The following is a 12652-nucleotide window of genomic DNA, read 5'->3' as shown; positions in this document are numbered from 1 at the left end:
GACCTTTCCATGAGCAACAAAGCACTTTAACTGCTGCAGCACCAGGGTTCATGACTTACACATTGCGTTGTTAACCACAAGGTCAGTAGTTCAAAACCACTAGCAACTCCTTGTGGGAAAGATGAGGCATTTCTACTCTGTTATCAAGGGTCTGCATAAGTCAAAGCAGGCGAACTAACAGTGGATTCTTTTGAGTTTTACTTCACATATTTAGGATTTCCTTACAGACAGAACCCACCACCAAGAGCATCTTTGGTATTGTCTATGGCTCTCGGTTGTTGTTGTTGCTGTTAGGTCCTGTCAAATCTGTTCCAACTCATAGCAATCTGATGTACAACAGAAGGAACCATGGCCCAGTCCTGTGCCATCCCCACAATTGTTCTTATGTTTGAGCCCAACAATGCAGCCACTGTGTCCATCCATCTTGTTGGCAGTCCTCCCCTTTTGTGCTGCATACCACTGTACCAAGCATGATGTCGTTGCCAGGACTGGTCTCTCCTGACAGCATGTCCAAAATATGTAAGGCAAAGTCGCACCATCATGCCTCCAATACAAGCATGCTGATTGTATTTCTATCAAGACAGATTTCGTTTGTTCTCCTGGAAGTCTATGGACCCTTCAAAATTCTCCACCAGCACTACCGCACAAGGGCACCACTTCTTCAAAAGGGACCATCCACGGTGGGATTCAAATAACAACAACCAGTTCACTGACCCAATGACCGTTTTACATTAAAGAGACAACATGCCCAAAAGTACTTTATTATTTGTACAGTTAAAATTAAGAACAATATAGGAGGCACACAAAACTGGATTATGTTATAAGAAAGCTTTAAAATATCATTGAAAAATCTTAAATATTTGACAGAAAACAATAAAAGTGTTATTTAAGGTATTCCCTCCCCTTGTACTCACCTCTACAGATGATATGCCATGAAGAAGACACAGCACACCTGAAGTACGTTAAAGGGAAACGATACTGTGGCAAGGTGTCTGCTGTGTAGACTACGGATAACCAAACACAGTATTCAGCCATGCGTAAGGTATTTTCATATTGCTTCGTGATCGGCATCCTCGCTTAGGATAGCCTTTGTTTTTCTCTGAGCATCATTGGATATATGTGGGTTTATCCTTAACCATCTTTCCGTGGTGGGAGTAGGACCCATTCCTCTAGATTAGGGCCAATCAGGCAATAATCACTGTGTTTGATACATTAGAAACAGGTAAATTTGCATCTCTAAACCTATTATGCTTATTCGTTGCAAAAGCCCTTTCCGCTCTGATGAATGTACAGTAATTGTTCTGATAGTATTTTTAGCTCTTCGCACACTTTCAGGAATTGCATAATTCACCCATAATATCTCCTGGGGATCTGGGACATAACACGAAGCTGAAACGATTGACAGTGTGTTAGCCTCTGGGGTGTTGGGCATTTTTCTCTTTATGTTAAATGTTTGTTCACTGAAATAGCAAACACAAGGGAATTAGAGTGTTGTTTTCATCCAAACTATAACAATTTTTAAGAAATGAGTAAATAACTATATTTTAAATAACTATTACAAATATAGTTTTGTCTATTTTTTATACCCGTAGAAGGAAAGAGCATTAACACAGACACTTAGAGTGTGCTGATGTGCAGATGAACGATTCAAACGAGTAAAGGATGCAAATTCGTGATGTCCATATGGTTGGGAAGCTACCCACCCTCCCTCCCCCCTAGAGAGCTTTGATGACAAGGGCCATTTTAATACCCGGTTCACTCAACTCAGCAGAAAATTAGTCAGCAGTTGTCCCCAAAGGGGGTTTCACCAGCTGGATCTCACCACTGGGAAAGTCCTCCAGGAGACAGATGGAAACAGTGACCACAAGGCCTCAGCCGAAAGAACCACTGTGGGGATGGCGAAGGACCAGGCAGTAGGGTCGCTGTGAGTCGGAAGCAACTAGACAGCACCCAACAACAACAGCATGAGCCTCCCACCGGCATCTGAAAATTTAAGGGTTCGTGTTTAATCCCTGGGGTTGTTCTCTATCTTATCTTCAAGTATCCATTTCCTTTTATTCTTTGTAGCATTGCTAGTTTCTCCTCCCCAACAAAGCAAACCGTTGTATGTCTGTACGTGTGTGCATGGTGGTTGTTGGGGTCTGTACGCGTGTGCATGGTGGTTGTTGGGTGCCATCGAGTTGGTCATGATTCACAGGGACCTGATGAAGAACAGAAAAACTGCCTGGCCCCACGCCATTCATGTGTACAGTCTTTTTTTCTTTATTTTGTACGTGTGACTTGAAAGTATATGATTGTTTAGTGCGCTAAAGTTACTAATTTTCTCAGGTAGCCAAGTAACACATTGGACCTTCTGCCACCATTTCTACTATTCTCCACAGCATCTGATGCAGATCGCTGGGGATAGGTTGAATAAATTACTCTAGCGTTGCATTCACAATATAAATACTCTTGCTGATGGCACTGTGTGACTTTTGAGTACGTTGGAAATGGTGAAATGGACATGGAATATTGGGAAATGCAATGGAGGAAACTGTGCAGCCAGCGCATTCATCCGTGGAGGCTGAGCTCAGGAGTCCCTCGGTCATGTTCTGAGGCAAAGACGTTATTTTTACAGCTGTGGAGGCATGAGAACATTTTCTAGTTGGAAAGCTCACCTTTTTTCACAGGCTGATGGCAAGCTAAAATAAATTCTATGAAAAACGAAATACTCCAAAAGCGGACCAGGAAATAACAAACAGAACATGCCTCTTTCTCCGTCCTTGGGAGTTTATTTTCTTAGCATTGATCTTTTCCCTCTCCTCTGGCTTGCTGTCGCTTCCTATTAGAAAAAATAGGCAAACGTCCTGGGGCTCATCTTCTGGAGATGTTCATTTGTCTTATGTTGCCTGCTCTGGTGGGAGGATGTTTGTTACAAATACTTTTCTACAGGGATGTATTTTCTAGGTTCACTGGTATTTCTAGGAAAATTTGCACACACATATCTGCCCCTTCTTTCTCACACAGAAGACATAATCCTCACATGTGACTAAGGGTCATATTGCTTGACATAGAGGAGAGTAGTATTTGGTTGATACAACAATACTGAGGTCAACAATTAGAAAAAATATTGAAACATTGCATATCCAAGTATATTGCAACAGCTTCATTAAACTAGAAATGGCGTTCACAAAACTCTGTAGGACTCCGCCATCTAAAGGCAAACATGAGATGCTATGTTCTTAGAGATTCAACAGGTTATTAACATTTAAGGCTATGAGACGTTCGAAAAAGAAATCCGTTTATAATGTTTCATAAGCAAAACAAAAGCAAAAACAAACTCACTGCCCCTGGGCTGATTCAGATGCTTCCGGACCCAACTTATGGTTTCTGAGGCTTTGTACATTTTCAGGAGTATGTGGGCCCAATGTTCTCCCGAACTGCTAGTGGGTTTGAACCCATGACTTTGCGGGTAGCTGCTCAATGTTTAGCCAACAGTGCCACGAGGACTCCTATAGTGCCACATTATCATAACGAGTACTTTGTCCTTGTATTGTTCCCTTCTTTTTTTTACATGAGCAACTGATTAACTTTACAAGACACTGAACCCCAAATCTAAAACAAAACCCACTGTCATGGAGTTATTTCAGATGCATAGGGACCTCCTGTAGGGTTTCGAGGCTTGGTAAATATTCACGGGAGCAGACAGTTTCATCTCTCTCAGGCAGAGCAGCCAGTTGGTCTGACCTCCCCATTGTGCCAAGCTCAGTGGCAAAGTGGGTTTGGCTCCAAAGTGCAAAGCCAGCAGTTGGAAACCACCAGCTACCTCAGGTGAAAGATAAGGCTTTCTACCCCCATAAAGATTTACAGTCTTGGGAACCTAATAAGCACGTCTACTCTCTCCTATTGGGCCACTATATATAGGAATCGAGTTAATTACAGTGATTTTTTTTGTTCTGTTTGGTTTTAAGTCCAACTCTTATCCAATAGCGCCACCAGGACTCTTTTACAAGACACTAGGAATCTCTAAATTTCCCCCCAAATCTATGTTATTTCAGTTAACAATGACAAAACACTCAAGGGGTTGGAAAAGTTACAAGATAATGTCTCATAATACATAGGTCACAACGTAGGCATGGCACAGATGACACGGTGGCAAAATAGAATTCCTGGGGACACGGGTATACCTGTTTGCCTAGTCTAGCATGATAGCACATGACGATCGTGTTCACAATGACTCAGTCCCTACATTGATGCTGAAACCCAGGGAAGAGAGGTCTGGCACGATAACAACAGCAAGAAGCACCCAGCAGAATTTTTAAAAAGAAACCTTTATCACATTTCCACCAGGCCTTATTGTTAGCATGTCCTTGACTAGCATTTGGGCATAGGACTATATTTATTTACAATAAGGTGGGTAACAGTGCCCATAAATCCGCACCAAGAAGCTTGTCGAGTCGATTCCGACACACGGTGACCCCAGGTATGTGTTAATAGAACTGTGCGCCTTCGGGCTTATAAGAGCTGTGTTCTGAAAGTATATCCCTCCGTCTCTCTTCCGAAGTGCCTCTTGGTGAACGCAACTTCCAGCTACTCTGTCCACAGCCTAGCCTATTGATCACTTGCGCCACCCAAGGACGCCTGAGTGAGCACATCTCCAGATAAAATCAAACTTCTGCTACTAAGAAGAAAGGACAGATAGGATGTTGTGTAAAATGATCAATCTCTTTGACAATTACTATAATACAACTTCTGACTTAAATTACTCCTTTCTGGACTGATTCATTTACCAGCCTCTCTCTGCCCAGGCCTTTTGGTCATTTATTTCTCATGCTTTCAAGTAGTGATTAGAAATGCTTCTACTTTGCTTGAACCCTGGTAATATCATTAGAACAACCACAGACTAGCCTCCAGGAAAAGAGAGAACGTGGGGAATGAACCTTATCATCTCAGCTGAGGACAGCCTAAAAGTCTAACCAACCCTCCAACTGACTTAAATGCAGGAGCAAGCCCAGCTGAGATCAGTGGAAGCTGGCCCAAATGAGCAGAACCACCCAGCTGACTCATAGACTTAAGGGAAATCATAAATAATTATTGTTTTAACCCAGTAAATTTTAGGGTGGGTTAATACACAGCACAACTAATTGTAGTTAACTTGCATGAGAGAGACAATTGTTAATTCACTCTGTCAAAGAAAGGAGGTGAGACATGACTAAGAGAATTATTATAATCAGTATTTGCTTAGGATATGTTGACAAATCTGAAGAATCGTTGAATAAAATCTGAGAAGTTGGACTTTACAAAGATTTTGGCATCAGGACTGGAGGAAGGATCATTAAAAACAACCTTTGATATGCAGATGACACAAGGACAGATTAGATGTGAGGAGGACAGAAATCAGGAGGATTTGAGGCACTTGTTGATGAAGATCAAAGCCTACAGACTTCAGTATGGATTGCAACTCAATGTAAAGAAGACTCCAATCCTCCCAACTAGACCAGTATGTAACATTCTGATAAACTGAGGAAAGTTTGAAGTTGTGAAGGATTTCATCTTGCTTCAATCCATAATTGGTACTCATGGAGGCAGCAGTCAAGAAATCAAAAGGTGCATTTAGTTGGGTAAATCTGTTGCACAAGACTTCTTGAAAGGAGCGCTTGACCCAATCATGGTATTTTCAATCACTTCTAAAGCCTGGGAAAGCTGGACATTTAACAAGGATGACTGATGAAGAATTAATGCATATGAATTATGGTGCTGGTGAAGAATATTAAAAGCACCAGGAACTTCCAAAAGAACAAACAAATCTGTCTTGGAGGAAGTACGCGGTCAGAATGCTCCTTCAAAGTGAGAATGGCAAGAGAATATTAACCATGAATTTACCAGTGGCCTGTCAATAGGTTCCCTTGGTGACGCTATTTTAATACAATGTCTGGGAGAGAAGTTCAAAGGACGGATCTAGAGAGGATGGGAACACCAAGAGAGAAGAGGCAGGTCATATTGATAATATTTTGAAATGCTTCATAAGTTTTGGCGCGCAGTGGAGAGGGAAGTCAAACACAACCCATTGTTGTTGAGTCGATAGCGAGCTATAGCAACCTGGTCAGCCAGAAAGAACTGCCCCAGAGCGTTTCCAAGGTGAAGTCGTTCTAGAAGCTGACCGCCCCATCCTTCCCATGGGTGACTGATGGCACTGAACGGCATTCACACTTCTCGTGAGCTGCTCAATGCCTCAGTACTCTGCCGCAGGGGCTCCTTACTAGAGGACTAAAGGGATCCACGTTTCTTTGTGTTTTTGTTGTTCCCTTTGTTTTAGTTTTTTGGGGGTTTATTTTCATTTGAAATAGGTGACTGTTTTAATAAATGAAAGAAAACACAACACAACACCTCACTGCCACCCTGTCAATGCCAGCTCTCAGCAGGACTCTATAGTCCACTATTGGGTACGTGCTGGGCTGTTACGTGCACGTTCAGCAGTTTAAAACCACCAGCTGCTCCTCGGGAGAAGCATGGGCGTTCTACTCCCGCAAAGCTCCTATAAAGAATTACCGTTCCAGAAACTCCCAGCGCAGTTTGACCCCACCCTACAGGGTCTCTATGAGTAAATGCCCAGATTATACAAGTAGTCATGGTAGACACCTACTTCATCCTTCTCATTAGCCCGTGGATCTGGTCCTCTGGCATCTATCTCCACCTTCTATGAAATGGGTCGTCTTTCTCTTCATTCTGCCTCCTGGAGAAGACAATTTAAAGGGCTAACAGAACAGATGTCATGAGTCAACCTCTCCCTACACACGTTGCCATAGTTACCAAGCGACGGTGCATTCAAAGTATTGTCAAGGCAATTCACTTCCTTATTGATTTTTGCCATAACCACTCATGCAAACCATCTCACTCACTGTCTTCAGGTTTGGGTAGCCCCGTACAACGTATGGCTCCACAATCCTCAGTACATTAGTTGAAACCGTGTTATGCTTAACAATGGTGCCATTGAAGATCTGGTAAAGGCTAATAATCTGCAACACATTTTGGATCTTTGCGCTCATTGAGCCTGAGGACTAACACCAGCGTGGATTCCCCAGGTACACAGATGGTGTTAGCTTTCCTTGCCATCTTAACCATTTGCATCTCAGTTGTGCACACCTGCCAACACTCTTGTGTCGTGCTTGGCTTTGCATAGGTAAGCTTCCTTTCCATCCTCTGAGGCAGCTTTTGGGTAAATGTCTTTCTCTGGCACTTGAGCTTCAGTTCTGCAAAATCCCTTTGCTTTTCCTGAAAGGTCTCTGGAACAGCAAGAACCTTCTTTTGCTTCTCAGTGACTCTCTCCATAGCTCCAGTCGGTTTTTCAAGAAAAGGAAAAGGGCAAGCTATTTCGCTCTCTAACATGCAGCAATTCCAGTCAAACATTCTTACACATGCAAACACATTGTCCAGGCGGGCATGATGCTGAAAAGAGATAACATATAAAGTCATGCAACACAGACAACATATGAACAATTCAAGGTGGTAAATTGCTCAATAGGAACCAGAATTATAAGAGTTACTTAAAATATCTCCCAAGAATACTTTTTATTAAGACCAATTAGATTTATTAATTTTCAAGCATTCATCTCCTAAACACAAATTAAAGTATGGGTTCTTCTTCCAAAAAATAAAATAAACAAATCCAGAAAGGAACGAATTTTAGTTTCACTTAGATTCAATTAAAATATTTAATTTGGAGTTTTGTATGGACTGACCATATCAATTTTGGATTACTTCTCTTCAAAGTCCCAAGCTTCTTCTCTTACCAAGTTCTATGGAGCCATGGTGGTGTAGTGGTTATGCCTTTGGCTGCGATCCTCATGGTTGGCAGTTCTAAACCACCAGGAGCTCTTCTGGATATCTTCTAGGCTTTCTACTCTGATAAACAATTATCTTCTCAGAAATCCACAAGGGGTCTCGATGAGTCAGCATTGACTCTGTAACAATGAGGGTTTAACTTAATTCTGATTACCTATAATTCTACATTTATATTTATATAAACAAGAGGGAGAAGTTTTAAGAAGACCCTAAAACATGACATTAGAAATATATCAACTGCATTTTTTCACTGTGAAACAATATTCTTACAAACGGATCCATTGACATGTAGCTTGTGTCTAAGAAGCTATTGCATGTTTTCACTCCTATAGATGAGATACCAGAAGCATAAGGTCAATGTCATACATTCTGCTATCCTAAAATCTCCACCCCTCCACCCCCACCCACAAATAATTGATTCCTGGTCCTCTTTTACCACATAGTTTCTTTCTTAAAAAAATTAATGTGGAATCCAATTGTGACATCACTTTTGTTTTCTTGTCGATTCTTTCAACAAACTGAAAAGTAGCCAGCTGAAGTAGCTAGTGTCCGTTTCTGTTCTTTTCTCTAAAGCTTGTTACCAGCGGCTCATGTGTTAATTTAACTCTTTTCCACGCCAGCGTCAGGAACCCCAGGTAAAGCTGTACTTTAGCACCAAGAACACAATCATTTGAAGACAAAGGCTTGCTCCCATTAAAACTCTCTTTGTCGAAGGATGCCCTCCCAAATATCATGATTTCTGCTCGATTGTGCCAGTTGGAATAATTCTGGAGCTGTGTGTGATTTGTCTGGCAACAGTTAGCCTCTGCTTTCACCCAGGATGTACTGCTGGTGCTACATTCTGGATGTACGTTCCTGTGGAGGAAGGTACGGCATCGAAGGCCTAACACTGCCTTCCATGCTACCTGCGCACTCATGAGATGGGAGCCTTTTCATATTGCATAAAAGTCTCCAAGTGCTTTCCTACTGCTATACTAACTTTACCATGACCTTGGAGGAGGAAGGTCCGCTAGGCAATGCTGTTCTCATTTTAGAGCTGGAGAGACCAGGGCTCAGCTCCCTGTTCCACTATCCTGGCGTCACTGGAGTTCTCTGCGAAGGAGCCCACGGGGCCTTCCTTCACCTGTTCCTCACTTTTCAGTAGAACTCATGGAGCCATCACGACAGTTCAGTCTTTTCCCTCCATTGCTGGTGCTAGCAGAGTGGACCGCACATGCCTGACCCCCAAATGTCTGGTGACTTCTCACTTTCCAGATGTTCTTCTTACTCTGCTCTCTTGTTCTCTTCAAGATGCTGAGGAGTTAGACAGTCATAGGGCATGGATGGACAAACACAAGCACTATTCTAGACAAAGTGAATGGCAGTTTAGATTGGTTTTGAAGACTAGCTCGATGCCTAGTGTAGTGTCACTGGAGATTGAAGTACAAATAAAGTGAGGAGCCGTGGGAGGTGCAGTTAGAGAACAAAAAGGAAGACATCATTTACATCTTTGTATTCTAAGATAAGAAAGGTTCATCTGAACGCAAGAATGGTTTAAGAGTTTTGCCTTTTAAAATGTTTTATTGTGCCTAGGGCCACTATGAGTTGGAATTGACTTAATGTCACTTGATATAGTTAAGGTGTATTGTGACAACCTGGCCGATAAACACATGTGGGATTAATTGAAGGGCAGACAGAGAAATGGCTCAGTGAGCCTCACCTTTCTAGTTCTCGAGTCTCTCGCTTTGTGATGGTTGGACCAGGGTGCAGCTGCCTTAGCCAGTTCCTGCTTCAGCTGACAAAGGCTCATTTCCTACAAGACATCCCAGCCCTGGGTGCTGGAGCAGCCGCATGGAGACCCCTGCCAGTGCTGAGATGCTTACACATTCACTGATGCGGCTTTCCTTCTGCAGTCGGCATCGTAGTGTAGTGTGTGTTTTGTGAAATGGAGGACTTTGTGGATTGGTGTTGGATGTATGGGTTAATGGGTTATTGTTGGACTTGTGGGCTTGGGCAGCACTGGGTTGGGATGTTTTCTTTATGCACATTTATCCTTTATATAAAACTCTCACTTATACATGAGTTTCTGTGGATTTGTTTCTCTAAAGTACCCAGGCCAATACAGCATGTAACAAAGACAACGTATGCAAATAATAAAATCTATATGGATGCTGGAAAAATTGCACTTCGGGAATAAAATGAAGAAACCATATGAGGAGGTGGGAGGACCAGTGCAGCATAACTTGGAAGCCCTAGTCTGTAATCTAGCCCAGTGATGATGGTATTCTGGATTAAAGTTCTGGAGAAAAGGTCAATGAAGTGGATTGTATATACAGGAAGGAGAATTCAAATTAGAGTTAAAGATAGGAAGTCAAAATGACTCCTGGATAATAAAAAATAATTCAGATATTCTGGCTGGAAACAAATACTTAAGGTCCTTTTCCCTGAATAAGTAAGAGAGGAGTAAAGCCTGCTTGGAAGCGTGCATTTCAGGTGTTGGGTCATCCAAACACAGCGAGCAGTCCCGTGGGCAGTCCAAGATGCATCCAGGATCAGGGAAGATGAAAACTTAGCTATTACCCATTTTAAAAGAGCATTTGTTGCATGCATATTGATTCCTGTAATAGCCCCTGGTTTAGACAGGACACTCAAAAGGTGCTGCCAGTCTCATCTGTCTTCTCCATGAAGACGTGGAAGACAAATATAAGAATGAATTCTTCAGATAAGTCTCTACAGTAACTTTCAACTTAATAAAACAACAGAACTGTATTATAAAGATAAAAAACAAATTAATTTACATGGCCATGTACTTAATATGACAAGGTACAAATTTAAATCATTTGTCTCATTTCATTTACCCAGAAACACACTTGTCACTACTTTCTATCAGCTTTAACTTGTAAAATACTCTAGTTTACTTAGATATCCAGGCATAGAGATATCCTGGCATATCCAGTGTTATTAATCAATGTGATTTATTCACATATAATCATCCCTTCTCTTTGCCTAGTATCACACTAGACACTGGGCATCAAATTCTATGTTTCAGTTGTTTTACATTAGTCTAAACTGCATATTCAATATAATAAACATTGTTACTAAGTAAAAATGTAGGCCCATATGTGTGCCACGAACCAATTTGTGCTACAATTCATAAACACCTCACCCCACCTCACCTCACGTCTGGAAACCAGAGCAGATTGTGCCATCCGCCTGCGCCCACTGCGGTAGCATGCTGAATCAAGCAGCTCTGCCCTGCTACTATATGTGTATGTTCATTTCACTCTCCACCAGTGAACTCGATTTAGGAATCAATTTCTGCTTTCATGCACCACCTCTTACCAAAATTAATCCCCAAGCTAACATGTGTGCCTTCTCATTTAAATCACATTTTTTAAGGTGAGTCTTTTTGAATGATCTGTAAAAACTAATACTCTCCCTATTTTCTCATCAGTCCTGCTTAGTTGGTGGATTAGTCTGGGTACTTTAGAGAAATAAATTCACAGAAATTCAGGTATAAGAGAGAGTTTTATATAAAGGATAAATGTGCATAAAGAAAACATCCCAACCCAGTGCTGCCCAAGCCCACAAGTCCAACAATAACCCATTAACCCATATGTCTAACACAAATCCACAAAGTCCTCCATCTCACAAAACACACACAATGACGCCAACTGCAGAAGGAAAGCCGCATCAGTGAATGTGTAAGCATCTCAGCACTGGCAGGGGTCTCCATGCGGCTGCTCCAGCACCCAGGACTGCATCAGGGTAGGTCCATGGGCTTCTCCTCAGGGATGTCTTGCAGGAAGTGAGCCTTGTCAGCTGAAGCAGGAGCTGGCTAAGACAGCTGCACCCTGGTCCGACCATCACAAACCGAGAGAGCTGAGAACTAGAAAGGCGAGGCTCACCAAGCCATTTCTCTCTCTGCCTTTCAATTAACCCCACGTGTGTTTATCGGCCAGGTTGACACAATAAACTAACTCAGTTGGGTCCTCCTGGTTTCCATTCTAATTCTACCCTTATATACTCACTCACTTGATAGGCATTATTATGATGCCCTCTCCTCACCTAGGTTGGGTTATGATGGGTCTGTTGATTTGGACCTTCCATCTGGATTTTGGACCCTGTATCATATCTTCTGCTAGGAACAGTCTGTTCTGCACTCTTATTCCTTCCCCCTTGGATTGGGTCCTTCACAAATGCTACAGGGACTTGCTATTTGGACTGCTGATCCTCCTGTGTTTCCATGTGAATCTTTACTCTCTCACCCACTCACTTGCGCTGTCCCCATTGTTTGCCTGCCTCGCTCCATGCCACAGAAACCTCATCTGAAGAAACTAGCTCCTGGCTACTTTCAACCGATGAATTTCCTATCAATGTTATTAACCAATGAATATTATTTCCTAATATTAGCTGTAGACTGGGCTCAGAGGAAAGGCAAATCCAGGCTAGTTCTTCCACTGCCTTTGGCTTGAAGCTGCCATGATAGGCCTTACAGGAGGGGCTGTTTCTGTGCCAGGATCACCTCCTCCTCCTTTGACTCTAATTCTAGGAGTGCCAAAAGATTGCCCGATTGTCCTCTGTTTCCACTCTCTGATACTTTCACTTTATTAAATATCGTTCTGCCTTGTAGGGGCTACCTAGCATGGGCTGTGCTTTCTTGACTATTTTTAGATCAGCACACCAAGCCACTCTGAGGGAGAAAGATAAGACTTTCTACTCTTCCAAAGAGTAATCATCTCGGAGAGCCACGGGACCAGTTCTACCCTGGTCTGATATGGTTGCTATGAGTCAGAACTGACTCGATTGCAGTGAGTTTGGTGTAGTTTTGCTCTAGAAGGTTTCAGCGGAA

The 12652-nt window shown here is 42.4% G+C and overlaps 1 non-coding gene across 1 annotated transcript; it reads right to left on the bottom strand.

Moving 5' to 3' along the window:
- Window positions 1-902: 902 nt before the first annotated feature.
- LOC142449634 (small nucleolar RNA SNORA15) lies at window positions 903-1037 on the bottom strand. Its single transcript, XR_012784762.1, has one exon. It is a non-coding gene; the product is annotated as a small nucleolar RNA SNORA15 (small nucleolar RNA).
- Window positions 1038-12652: the final 11615 nt, after the last annotated feature.

This window comes from Tenrec ecaudatus, chromosome 5 (assembly GCF_050624435.1).
Source record: "Tenrec ecaudatus isolate mTenEca1 chromosome 5, mTenEca1.hap1, whole genome shotgun sequence".
Classification (NCBI taxonomy): domain Eukaryota; kingdom Metazoa; phylum Chordata; class Mammalia; order Afrosoricida; family Tenrecidae; genus Tenrec; species Tenrec ecaudatus.
This window is presented reverse-complemented; position numbering and strand designations above follow the sequence as displayed.